Source organism: Protopterus annectens, chromosome 1.part2 (genome assembly GCF_019279795.1).
Source record: "Protopterus annectens isolate FY-2018-M chromosome 1.part2, PAN1.0, whole genome shotgun sequence".
Lineage (NCBI taxonomy): Eukaryota > Metazoa > Chordata > Ceratodontiformes > Protopteridae > Protopterus > Protopterus annectens.
The window spans coordinates 1,185,364,227-1,185,378,249 of NC_056727.1; positions in this window are offsets into that span (position 1 = coordinate 1,185,364,227).

Sequence of the window (14,023 nt, forward strand, 5' to 3'; positions counted from 1 at the left end):
ATTTCTTATATCTTTGTTAATGAGGTCCATCATGATGTGTTCCATAGCTTTACATATCAGACTCGTCTGGCTAATGGGGCAATAATTGCCAGGGTCAGTAGTCGCTCCCCTTTATGGAGAGGGATGAATGTAGCAGTGCATCATTCAGTAAGGACAAAGCCTGATGTGAGGCTGTGACTGAACAGGGCATACAGATGTGGTGCCAGTTTGCTTTATAGTTCATGTAGAACACAGCCAAGGATATTATCAGGTCCCATGGAAGCTGTATTCTTGACCTTGGACAATGCAGTTTTAACCTGTGCTGCAGCAATGCTGGGTGCCTGGCATTCTTCCGGTATTGTGATTGGTCTTTTGGTGGTGGGGGAGTAAAGCTGGCACTGAATCTGTTGGCCAGTATGATGGCAATATCTGTTGGCTGAGTATGAGAGGTACCATTATGTAGTATCTCAGAGCAAAGCTGGGTATTGCCATGGAGGTTCTTGATATAGCTATAAAAGGCTTTGTGATTGTTTTTAGTGTCTGATACAATTCTGCCTTCATAGCTGGCTTTAGAGGTTTTGATGATGGTTCTCAACTATTTGCTTAGGCTAGTAAGGAAGTTTTTCCAGTCTTGGGACTTCACCTTTTTCTGCATTAGTCTCTTCCTTTTGTTGGAGAGTTTATTAATGGCAGGGGACCACCAGATTGGCTTCCTTTTCTTGGAGGAGAGTGTCTTGGTTCTTTTGGATATGGCTAGTCACATGCATTTGTGTACATGTTCGTATAGTGCATTGGTGTATGTTTTGCAGCTATTTTCCAGCATTTATATCATGTTATCGAAAGATGAAAATAGCGAACGCTATTTCATCGAACCTAAAATATCTAAACCACAAAGTATCGAACATTCAGAACAGCAAATTTTTTCCTTGGGAAAAAATTTGCTATTCCAAAACACATATATACAACACAAGCACACCTAAAAAACATCAATACACACACATACACTTATAATACTACAACTAACCCTACACTAAACTATACATACACTACTATCTATCCACTTGCCTTAACCCAAACCCTAACCCTAAGGTCCGTCACTGTTGCACACTCACCTAACCCGTGCCCTAACCCTAACTCACTTAACCCGCCCCTAAACCTAATTCAGCTAACCCTGCGCCCTAACCCTAACTCACCTAACCCGTGTCTAACCCTAACTCACCTAACCTGTGCCTTAATCCTAACAACCATGCAATCGCACACTTACCTGAACCCGACCCATAAATCTCCACCACAGCGTGAAAATAGCAAAGCCACAGAACCGGCCAATCAAATTCTTTCCCTAGGAAAGAATTCGATGTTCTGCAGCTTCGCTATTTTTAGCGTGCAATCAAAATGGGTCGATATTAGAACATGCGAAGTTTTAAAACTTAGATGTTCTGATATAGACCCCTTTTCCATTGGCATGGGTGCTGTGAAGTTAGCCACCTCTGTCTTTAGGAGTCCAAAGTCAGCTTTTGAGAAGTTTTTCAAGGTGGTTATCTTTGCGGGGGATGTGGGTGAGTTGTGGATTTCCATGGTGATTAGTTTATTGTCGGATCTGACCAGAGAGGGATTGAGTATTGGTGTAGAGTAACAGTCACCCATGTTAGTAATAAGCAAGTCAAGTATGTTGCTTCCTGTACTGGGGGTCAGAATGAGCTGGTCCAGGGCATTGGAATTGATGAATTCTAGGAAGCGTTGGGCCAGTGTATTGGTGTTTGACTAGTTTTCCCAGTTGACGGTGGGTAGTTGAAGTCTCCTAGTAAGAGAGTGTTGGGTTGGACCTTGATAGATTACAGGGTCCTTAGCAATGTGGAGTGAGAGTCTAGGGACATGGTTGGGGAACTATAGCAGGCTAAGACCTGGATCACCATCATACCCAATGTTAGTGGCACCTGAAGTATCTAAGATGCGTTATGCTGGGCTACTAGTCTGGAGGTCTGTATATCCTTTATGAATATGGAGACACCACCAGCTTTGGAGCTTCAGTCCATGTTTCTGGGCAGAAAGGTGTGGGATGAGTTATAGCCTGGTAGCACAGGGGTGCTTTCTGCTGCTTTAAACCAGGTCTAAGTTGCAGCACAAATGTCGATGTTCTCCATTTTGACGAGTCCTTCAAGTGAGTGCATCTTGAGATTTAGACTTCTAGCATTGAGCAGCATGACCCCCAGACTGCATTTATTTATAGCTGTTATGGTGGTGATTTGGTCCTTGGAACACCACTTAAAAAGGCACTATAGGGGTGGCGAGACCCTTAGCCAGTAGCTGGAAACCCAGGAGTGACAGATGCAGGCCATCTCTGGCAAAGCATCGAGGTTTATCAATCATGCCATCCCAAGCAGACAGATACTGGATCCCCTTAGAATGACACCTGAAACCTAGCCAATTGTTGAAGTCAATCATTTTTTGTTTGTACTGCAATATCATTCTAGGTGATGGTAGGATACTGCTCAGTGCTAGTGTCATACCTGCCTGGGCCACATAAGCCAAGAGCTCCACCATGTCTCTTTTCATGTAGTCCAAGGAGGTGCATCTCAGGTCATTCACACCCATAAGGATAATGACAGAGTCATACTTGTATTTGTTGTGGAGTGACCTGAGTACGTGTGTTATGTGTCAAATTTCTGCACCTGTTAGACAGCTGACTGTTATCTTCTCCTTATTCAACCTAGTGAGTGGGACATCTGTGTGCTTCACTATTGAGTCACCTATGTTTAGTGTATTGGGCAAGGTGTTTAACCTTAGGGGCTTAGGTTGAGGGGCACACTGTGGAGGTGAGCTATGTGTCCTGTGGTCTGTGCTGTGTTGTGGTGGTCAAGTGCATTTCTGTCTTGGAGGTGTCTGCTATTTGGGTAAATTTCTATTGAGAGCCTCCACAAAGGTGGGTGTGTGCTTTGTGTTTTTATGTGACAGCTGTACTAGCGGGTGTTCTGGAGTGCTATGTGTTCCATGTGGTGTGGTGCAGGTGTTGACCTTCTCCTCTTGACCAGCTATTCCAGTCTTGGCTGGAGAGTGCCTAGCTTCTGGTTTGGTATTATAAGTGCATCTCTCACAAGTCTGAGTGTTGGGAGATAAGAGGAGAGGGTTTGTCTGTGTACATCAGGCAGTTGCTGCACTGCCTCAGAATTCCCAAGTGCACCGGGTTAATAGGAGAAAGCACAGGGAACTGCCCTGTAATCATGCCAGGACGGGTCATCATAACTACTAAGTACTGGAGCTATTTCTATGAATGACTAGTGCTGATGGGACTTAGGTATGCTACAATAATTGCTACAAAAACCTGTTGAAGTGCAAAGCGATTAGGCTATTTGAAGTGCAAGAGAGAAAGAACTAGCAAGATCTAAGGGAAAAACTGAAGAGCAAACTTTCTGGCACCAATAATAATTTGCCCATCACCAACTTCTGCACCCCTTCTATTTTATCCCTATCCCTGGTCAAATCCAATCATAATTCAGTGATCTTCTCCGTTATAATTTCAAACAATAGTTAAGCCAGACTACCAATTTATAACCCTTAACCTCAGAACTTCCATTCTCCTGGTATTCAGCATCATCCTCTTTAAAGACTTCAGGAAGGTATATACTATTATATATGCTTGCATGTTTTCCCTGGCTGATGACCTTGAAGCCATTCATACTTGCCTTCTTATAATCAGCTAAAACTGAACACCACTTAAAGTGAATTCTTAACTTTTCCTGCAACCCTGGGAGAGTCTTCCACTATACCTTTGCCTAATTACACTATTATGGCAGTAATATGCTGGCATTTATTTAGTAAAGGGAGGAATCTTGGCATTATTTTTGACTTGTTGATTACATTTGGGACCAGGTGTTTCCTATAGTAAAGTCATTTTGTTGCCATCTAAGAAGCAACTCCAGGATTAAACACCTAATCCCACAAGCATATGTCTTGATTGTTTTTCATGACCTGATCACTCACAGACTGGACTACTGTAATGCCCTGTACCTAAGACTGCCTAATACTAAACTTGACCTGTTACAGCTGGTGCAGAATTCTGCAACCAGGCTACTTACTGCTACGTCTGATTTCCAACATATTATGACTCGTTTGCATAGTCTGCACTGGCTCCTTGTCTGGTATAGGGTCATCTTTAAGATTCTTGTGTTAGTGTATATGTTAATGCTTGACCTGAGTCCCTGCTATCTGAATGAGCTTATTATGCCATAGTGCCTTGTATGAGTTTTGTGCTCAGCATAAAACGAGCTGCTAGTGATATTGTGAGTCAAACTTAATAATCTGAGTTTCTGATGTCTTTATTATCAGGCCCTGTATCTATGGAGTTCTGTACCTTGGTGGCTTTGTGAATCTTCTTTCTTGGCCTGTGTCAGACTGGCTTTTTCGACATATTTATTTGACTTAGCATATAACTGAATGGGCTAAGTTTAAGTTATGTTTTTAAGTCATGCTTCTGTTCATTTCATCTTCACATTTTCATTTTGTAACACTGTGTTGCCAAAAGGCACTGTAATGAACTTGAACTTATAATTTTCCTTATTATATGATAAAATCTCTAAATTTACATATGAAAACTTCAGAGCTGACACAGGAAAAACAAAGAAACCACACCCAACAAAGCTCTGAGCTAATTTGTAATGACATATTATACAATTAAGCCACTGTGATACCCCAAGAGAAGAATGGTGTTAGTCCAGAACCTAGTAATTATAAAGCCATCAGTCTAGCAAGCCTAACACATAAGTCTATGGAATGCATCATATCAAACTTCTTAAATACCAACATCAAACACCATATTACCTATATCAGTTGGACTTTATCAATCATAGATCATGTCTACTAAATCTCATTAATGTCTTTGAAAAGAGGGGGATAACAAGTAGAGTAATGCATCAGTGAGGGCAAGATGTAGAAGACTGATACCTCTAGTGGGCAGGGTGATAATTTGCTCAAGTATTTATGAAATCCAGAATGGACATATTTTTAGTTTATGTGTCAGTAGTTCAAGTCACCCACAACAAAGGTATTTTGATCAATTGTTAGCATTTCTTACTGATTAAGATATTCTTCATGATGAAGGGATCATAGATGAGGCCATTGATGGGGGTTGTATTAATGGGCTAAAATGTGATAATTTATTTTATTGAATGTTAATAGAACTTCAACCAGTCCCAGTATTAGATCATGTAGAATTTTACCAGAAACAATGATGATACAAATATAGATATTCCCCATAGTTGCCTGTGGATCTGAATGAATGATGGGCATTGTGGCATGGAAAAGAGGAAGTTCTGTCACTACACTGGAATCACATTTATGAAATTATGGAAATGCTGATCTCTTTGAGTGTAAGGAAGCCTCAAGTTCTGCATTTCTTTGTTTAAGTCAGAATGCCCATCAGGTAAACTCTGTTTTAAAAGCACTGTAAGGTTTCAAGAGTTGTTAACAGTATGCAAAATCTGACTGGAGAGAGATCTAGGCCATCCATGCCAAAGCTGAGGGTCATATTGAGTATTTCTTTTCATACAGTCACACACACACACACACACACACGCACACACGCACACACGCACACACGCACACACACACACACGCACACACACACACACACACACACACACACACACACACACACACACACACACACACACACACACACACACACACACACACACACACACTAGACACAACACCAGCACAAAGCACACACACACACACACACACACACACACACACACACACACACACACACACACACAACATTCTCTACTAGAAGAACAGTGTTATTTTAGCTAAAGATATGAGCAGAGACATCAGCAGTGTCTCTTTTATCTTCTTCCAGTGAAATGCATATGATTGTTTACCCAGACGTGGACAACTACAAGGTCATAATTGTACCTGAGGGATCCAGTGACCTTAGGTTTCTAGTTACATCCCTTTATCCTATAACCAGAGAAGAGGCTGTCACCTTCTTCTCTGCCTGACTAAATTGTGTTCTGTCATTTTGTTCTACAATGGAGTCACCAATGACTAAAACATTTCTTGGATGAGCTGCAGGCTTATGTGAGCTTATGGGTGTGGCTTTCAACACAGCCGACTGGGGTAGACATGGGAGTAGCTGTAGTGCTGGCATTAGTGTTTTGGCTGTGTGGCTGAAGAAAGCTATGAAGATGTCTAGTAGCCTTAGGAAACTTAATAATTATTTATTACCTTGGTATATGTACTAATAATGTTTGGGTGTTTTGGTAATGTAATACTGCATTGGCACTATTTTTTGATTTTAAGGGGGTGGAGAGAATAGCCCCTACTTTATATAAATATATTCATCTTTCACAAGTGAAATCAATATCTGTCAGAAGGCATACATTTTCAGTAATCATGAGGCAGCTGCCACGGTGCCTTGGAAAACCAAATGCTAATATGGTAGCATAAGGTGAGGCTAAAGCAGTCTGGGATCCCATGGTGAGAAGCAGTGTTATATTTTTAAGGTCAGTTACAAATTCACACAACAGCTTATAGAATTTAAGCACAGCATAGTACTGAAGCCATTATAAACAGTCATGGTTGAGGGTGGGCAATGAAAAAACAGCTCAGTCACTAAAGTAAGGAGAAACAATTTTGAAAGAGAGAGAGAGAGAGAGAGAGAGAGAGAGAGAGAGAGAAATTAGCTGAGGATAACTGGTGTCGCCATTAATTATATGTTAGCCCTAAATAAGGGTAAGAACTAATGTAAACATCTTCCTATTCTTCCATGGTTGTATTGTCTTGTCCTACTTAAAATATTATCTTCCACTATGCTCTTTCAAAGGTCACATGTCTTATCTGTAAGTTCATTAACTGTGGGGTACTTTCTGCAGTAATTTGCCATGAGGCAGACGTGCGATGCCACTTTTATATCTTCTCTGCAAAGAGGAATTCTAAATGAAATTTTATCTTCTGCTTTGCTTTTTCTGCTATCAGTGAAGGTCCCTTGACTGTTCTGTTTTCTTATATGCTGCTATCCCTTTTAGTAGAAGTGCATACCACCTTCTCAATTTATTTTCTTTACCTAACTTTCCTCCTTATTATAAAGGATATATCAGACCAAAATTTATTGTCACTTTTGCATTCTATTTTGATTCACAGATTCCTCCTGATTTTAGGGTTGCCACCTTTTCAAATGCCCGGTGGGACATTTTTTTTGTAGAAATGTGAGATTTTGTAGAACAAACATACCCATGGCCAGTGCAAAGGACAGAACTTCACTTTTTTGCAAAAATAAAAGCTTATTCTTTTAATAGTTGAGTTATGTATGCTATTTCATATAACATTTAGGTGTTTCAGATAAAAAAATAACTGTTTTATGCAAATATTATAGAAAACTTAGGAAATATGTTTTGTTCTAAAATCTTAGTACATTTGCCATTTTTTAAGTTTTTCGCAGGGCACAACTGCCCAAAGAGGGGCTGTTCCTTGTAAAGTGGGACAGGTAGTAACTCTACCTGAGTTGCATTTACAGAAATACTCTCAGAATTTTGCATTTTGCCATCTCATTTTCTATACTCATTCTACCTGAAGATCAACATTTAAGCACTTTTTTCTGTTTATATCAGCTTCTATGCTAACATTTTTACGTCTATGTGCTGACCTTTGTCTTGCACTAACTTTTACTTAAATTTTTCAATTTCCAACCAGTTCATCTTCAGTTCCAATATTAATATCTCTTGCAAGTTTGTGTTATGTTATATGTTATTAGGACTTACTTCTGAAAACATAGAAAATTCATTTTTCTGTCTAACCACAACCAAATCCTTGCCCTTTTTACTGTTTCTATACCAAATCCCTTCTGTTGGATTTGAATCCGAATCTGTATGTGAGTAGCACTGCATTGCTCCTATTCTTTTCACACTAAATAGATGAATAAGAAGTGGTCAGCTTGTAACACTGTGCCTGCAGATTCTCCTTCACACTTTCTGCACTGCTACGTAATGGTTTAATTCAGAAGTTAAATCAAGAGAATGAAGCAGTTTTCCTGAATAGTTTGAATTTCTGCATGTGTAAGTGGATACACATTTCTGTCTGCATGAAGGCATTTTACCTCATATTTTTGGTAGTTATTAATTTTATGTTATAAATAGGAGATAGCTTGACAGTGGAAGAAAAAAAGTAAGGCTTGAACCTCCATTTTATTTTCAGAACTGCAATACATTTTACTAGCTTACTTGTAAGAAAGAAGCATAGGACTAACTAAATTATCTTAGATCTTGGAGCATTCTGATTTACAGCATGCATTTCAGCTTTCACAGCAATATGCTTTTAAATATCACAGAACTTGACAATGTGGCACATTTTGATACATTTTTAACAAATCAATACATCATTTGCAGCTTTTAGCTTCCCAGACATAGCTATATTACTAAGTTTTGTTTTTGCCTTGATAGCAGATAATTAATTTTAAACATTGTACCGTTAACTAATAAGGTTCATAGGTAGGTACTAGGCTATTGGCCCAAGGGCCTAAGTAAGCCTTAGCTAACAAGGTTCCCTGGCTTATGCCATCCAAGAAAGTTATTTTCATGTGCCCCTGTCGAGCAGAGCCACAGAAGTGATCCCCGGGGTGTATTTCCTATTTCCCATCCACTCATCAAGATTTTTCTTGAAGAGTGCTAATGACGATCTTTTCTTGACATAGATGGGTAGCTTGTTCCAGAGTATGGGAAGTCTCTGGGACAGGAATCTATTCCTCCAGCATGTCCTGTTTATTGTGGTGGCAAGGTTTAGGTCCCTAGAGCATGTAGCTCAGAGGGACTGGTATTTTGTTAGGTGTAGCATGTCCAACAGCTCTGGGTTTGATATAGCTTTATATGTTAGGCAGAGATCACCTCGGAGTAGGAGATATGCTACGGAGTAAAGCTGGAGTTTTTTGAGATGATCAGTGCAGGGCATCTGTTTGAGGCCATTAATCCTCTTTGTGAGGTACTTCTGTGGCCTTTCCAGCTGCTGCAGATGTCTTGTGAGGTACATTCCAAAAGGGGCGTTGTACTCTATAATAGTTCTAATGAATGTTGAATAGAAGGGAACAATTACCTCTTTTTTCCTCGATGAGAACCCTTTTGTGATGAGGTGTGCCATGTAGAAGGATTTCCTGACTATTGTGGTGATATGATTATCAAAGGAGAGACTACTGTCCACCTGTGTCCCAAAGTCTCTTATCACACATTCAGCATTAAGTAGACTGCTGCCTATGTGGTAGTTCATGGGTACAGAGTTTTTATCAAAGGGGATGACAATGCACTTTTTGGCACTGAGTTTGAAGCCATAGCTCTGACACCAGGCATCTGTCTCAATGAGGCCCTTCTGTAGGATGTCCACATCATTTGGGGACTCGACTATGGCTCCTAGTTTGCAGTCATCTGTGAACTTCATTAGCCAGAGACCTTCTGTGTTAGCCTGTACTTCAGAGAAGTAGATACCAAACAGGAGAGGTCCCAGGAACCCTGTGGTACTCCACTTGTCACTGGTTTGAAGTCGAATTTGGAGTCTGCAACTTTTGAAGTGTGAGTTCTGTCAGTGAGCCAGTTGGCAACCCATCTTGTGACATAGGGATTTATACATAGTTTAGTGAGTTTAGCTATAATTTCAGAATGAGGGATGGTGTTGAAAGCCTTGGCAAGGTCAAGATAGGCTGTGTGAGCCACCTTACCCTCATTTACGGCTTTGGTGACTGCCTCATATAAGTCAGTCAGGTTCAGGAGGCATAATCTGCCTTTCACAAACCCAAACTGGGTGGGGTCCAGAGTTTGGCGGTTACCAATGTCTTTGTTTATGAGGTCCATGATGATATATTCCATGGTCTTGCAGACCAGGCTCGTCAGACTAATAGGGCTATAGTTCCCAGAATCAGTGGTGGCTCCCCCTTTGTGGAGTGTGATAACTGTTGCTATGAGCCATTCAGTGAGCACAAAGACTGACGTGAGGCTATGACTGAACATGGTACTTAGGTGAGGAGCCAGCTCATTCTGAAGTTCGTGTAAAATGCAGCCTGGGATGTTGTCCAGTCCCATGAATGCTGTGTTTTTGGCTTTAAAGAGTGCAGCTTTTACCTGTGTAGTTGTGATTACATGGACTTTGCATTCTTCCTGTAAAGATATGGGCCCTTTAGGGGGAGAGAGGGAGTAAATTTAGTATTGAAACTATCTGCCAGGATGTTGGCAATACCAGTTGGCTCTGTAATTTTCATGCCGTTGTGCTGTAACTCAGAGCAGATCTGGTTGTTGCCATTGAGATTCTTGATATAGCTATAGAATGCTTTGTGGCTGTCCTTAGAATCAGTGGCGATTTTGTTTTCATAGCTAGCTTTGGAGGATCTTATAAGGGATCTCAGCTTCTTACTGAGGCTGACCAGGGAACTCATCCACTCATGCGATTTTAATCTCTTTTGCAACTGTTTCTTCCTTCTGTTGTAGAATTTGTTTATGGCAGGGGACCACCAGATTGGCTTCCTTTTTTTTTGAGGATAGTGTCTTGGTTCTGTTTGGGATAGCACGATCCATGCACTCACGGAAGTGCTAACAGAGTGCATTTGTGTAGAATTCAGCAGTCATAACTGTATTGTCTATCTGCATGGGTGTCATGAAATTCGCCACTTCTGTCTTAAGAAGCATGAAGTTGGCTTTGGATAATTTTTTTACCATGGTTTCCTTAATGGGGAGTGGGGGTGGGATGTGGATATCTCGGGTGATTAGCTTATGGTCGGATCTGACCAACGAGGAGTTGACTTCATGTGTGGAACACTGGTCATTTATGTTGGTAATGACTAGGTCTAGGATATTGTTGCTCCTGGTGAGTGTGTGGATAAGTTGATCCAGGGCATTGGAATTAATGAATTCCAGAAAGCATTGAGTGAAGGTGTTGGTACATGAGTAGTTTTCCCAGTTAATGGTGGGGTAGTTGAAATCGCCCATTATTAGGGTGTTTGGTTGAACCCTAATATTTTCCAGTATATCAAGAAAAGAGGAGTGGGAATCCTGGGGCATGGTGGGGGATCTGTAGCAAGCTACAATTTGGATTGCAGTTTTACCCAGAGTTAGTTGCACTTGGATAACCTTGGATGCATTATGCTGAACAACTAGCCTGGAGGTGTGGATAATCTTAATGAATATGGGCACACCTCCGCATTTGGTGTTCTGGTCCAGTTTAGATGGCCGAAAAGTATGGTATGATTTATAGCCTGGTAATTCAGGGGTGCTCTCTGGAGCTTTGAACCAGGTCTCAGTCACTGCACAGATATCGATGTTCTCCATTTTAAGGAGTGCCTCGAGTGAGTACATTTTGAGATTTAGACTTCTAGCATTGAGTAGCATTACCCTCACTTTTTGCTTGCCTGTTCCTGTTATGGTGATGAATTTGCCATTTGAACCTTGCCTAAAAAAGGCAATATAGTGGCAGCAAGAGCCTTAGCAAGTATCCGGAATCCCAAGGGAAAAAGGTGCAGTCCATCTCTGGCAAAGCATCATGATCTGTTGACCATGTCGTCCCAGGCAGACAGAAATTGGATCCCCTTAGAATGACACCAGAAGCTGAGCCAATTGCTGAAGTCAATCATTTGTCCTTGTACTGCAGTATCATTCTGGGTGATGGCAGGATGCTACTCAGGGCTAGGGTTATACCTGCCTGGGCTACAAGATTGGAGAGCTCTTCCATGTCTCTTTTCATGTAGTCCAGGGAGGAATGTCTCTGGTCGTTCACACCAACATGAACAATGACAGAGTCATATTTGTACTTGTTGTGGAGTGATCTGAGTGTGTGGATAATGTGCCGGTGGATCCTGGCACCTGAAAGGCAGTTGAAAGTAACCTTCTCCTTGTTTAGCCTGGTGAGTGGGACATCAATGTTCCTGACTATAGAGTCACCTATGACTAGTGTGTTGGGTACGTTGTTTTGCCTTATGGGCTGTGGTTGAGTGGCACACTAAGTCTGTGGGATATGTGTCATTTGGGTTGTATTGGGGGTGGAGGTTGCTTGCGTTTCTGCTTTGGAGGTCTCTGTTGCTTGAGCAGATTATTATTGAGAGCCTCTGTGAATGTGTTTGTGTTTCTATGTGTGGATTTTGGTGGTGTAGGTTTAGTGGGACTATGTGATGAGTGTGGTATGGTGCAATGTTTACATTCACATAAGCATTTTATTAAAGTTACTAATTTATCAGGTATTTTGGGCTCACCTTGCAGTACCCACTTTCTTGTATCCCAGGTCATCCAACCTAGCTTGTTTCTTTAGAGAAAGCACAGTCCTGGTGCTGGCAACCATCCTGGCCAGCATAACCAGCTGTTATCTTTGATGCACCAGTTTTTGTTCAATCCACATCTGTGGTTTCATGATTTTCCCAGGTAATTATTCCATGATTGCAGATAACAGTTAACCAAAACATTTATTTATTTTTATTTTATTTGTTTACCAGGATAAATGTACTGATCAGTATTAACCAATTTCAGACTCAGCCTGAGTGAAATACAAAACATCTCACAAACAAAAAATACAGAAATATAAGAAATAACAGAACAGTCCAGACTAATTACATAGAAACAAGTGTGTATATACATTCTAGTGAACAAGCAAAATGCAATCAATGTACATGAATCCAGGAATCACAGTACTAATACAATGGAAAATTTGTAGGCCAAAGTTCATTTACGCTTGACAGCAGAAGTAGAGAGGAATTAAAAATTGTCAGGTATTTTTCCAAGTGTTCGTGAACATACTATCAGTGTAAGTTTCAAAAATACATCGGAGGCAGGGCATCTGTAAAACCACAGGTTTATTCATTAAACCATAAATTAAAATATTAGCGTACTTAACTCTGTTGTTTCAAAATAAAGCAAACAGTACTATCACAGCTGTGCTCAGTCCGCACACTCATTCCAGCATTCCAGGATACACACTGTCTTTTAATCAAAAGACAAAAATAAGGCTACAAGCCTCACCCTGTCCCAAGGAATGTCCAAGATTACAGACCTATTCCAGGTCAGCTTTCAGCTTTAAAAATATGTACTTCCAAAGTTATAATCTATAAGTTTCACTTCACAACTGACTGGATCCTCTTTCTCAGACCACATTTGCGTGTCTTCCCTTAGACGGATCTCTACGTGAGGAACTAAGTTCCTGAGTTTATCATCTCAAGATTACTCCCTTCAAACACACACACACACACACACACACACACACACACACACACACACACACACACACACACACACACACACACACACACACAGAAATTGAAATATGGGAGACAGATATTGGTGCAGATTAAATAAAACCCACACAATGTGCTAAGACCATGTGTATGTTATGGCATGAGGCACACATGATAGTGCACCATTTTGTATTCAGTAAGTGGCTCTCCATGCTATGTAGGACCATGGAAACCCAGTAAACATTGTGGCATGGTGATTACAACATAAGCACCTGAATTCTAATCAAGTAATCCAAGATGGAGGAGCTATTCAACAAGCTATAAGGCATTCATGTAGACTTAGTGCACATTTTGCCTGTGAATTCCAAAGCCAATTAGAACACAGCCACAGAAACTAGTCTACATGGAAAGAATGTTAGGGGCTGCTGGTCTTATTCATGTGTATGTGCAACAGGCCCACGTCTATGCTGCTGCTGATAGTCCCAGGCCAAGGAAAAGAGTATTTAGATGGCGTTTAACTTTTCATGGTCTCCATGAGGTGGAAATTGTACAGCACTACAGGGTGGATAGTGGCACACTACAGGAACTTTGCAACCTCTGTTATCCTCAACTGAGAACAAGGGCAAACTAAGGGGAACCAGAACGTGTAGAGACAAAGGTATATGTAGCACTTAGAATATTTGATACAGGATCCTTCCAGAGACCAACAGCAGACATGCTGAGGGTGTCACAGGCATCAGCATTCAGGGTCCTCCATCAATTCCTGAATGGTATGCAACACAATGTCAGTGACTACATACATTTTCACTGTACACCTGACGACAGAGCAACAATTGTGCAGGAGTTTTACTCTGAAGC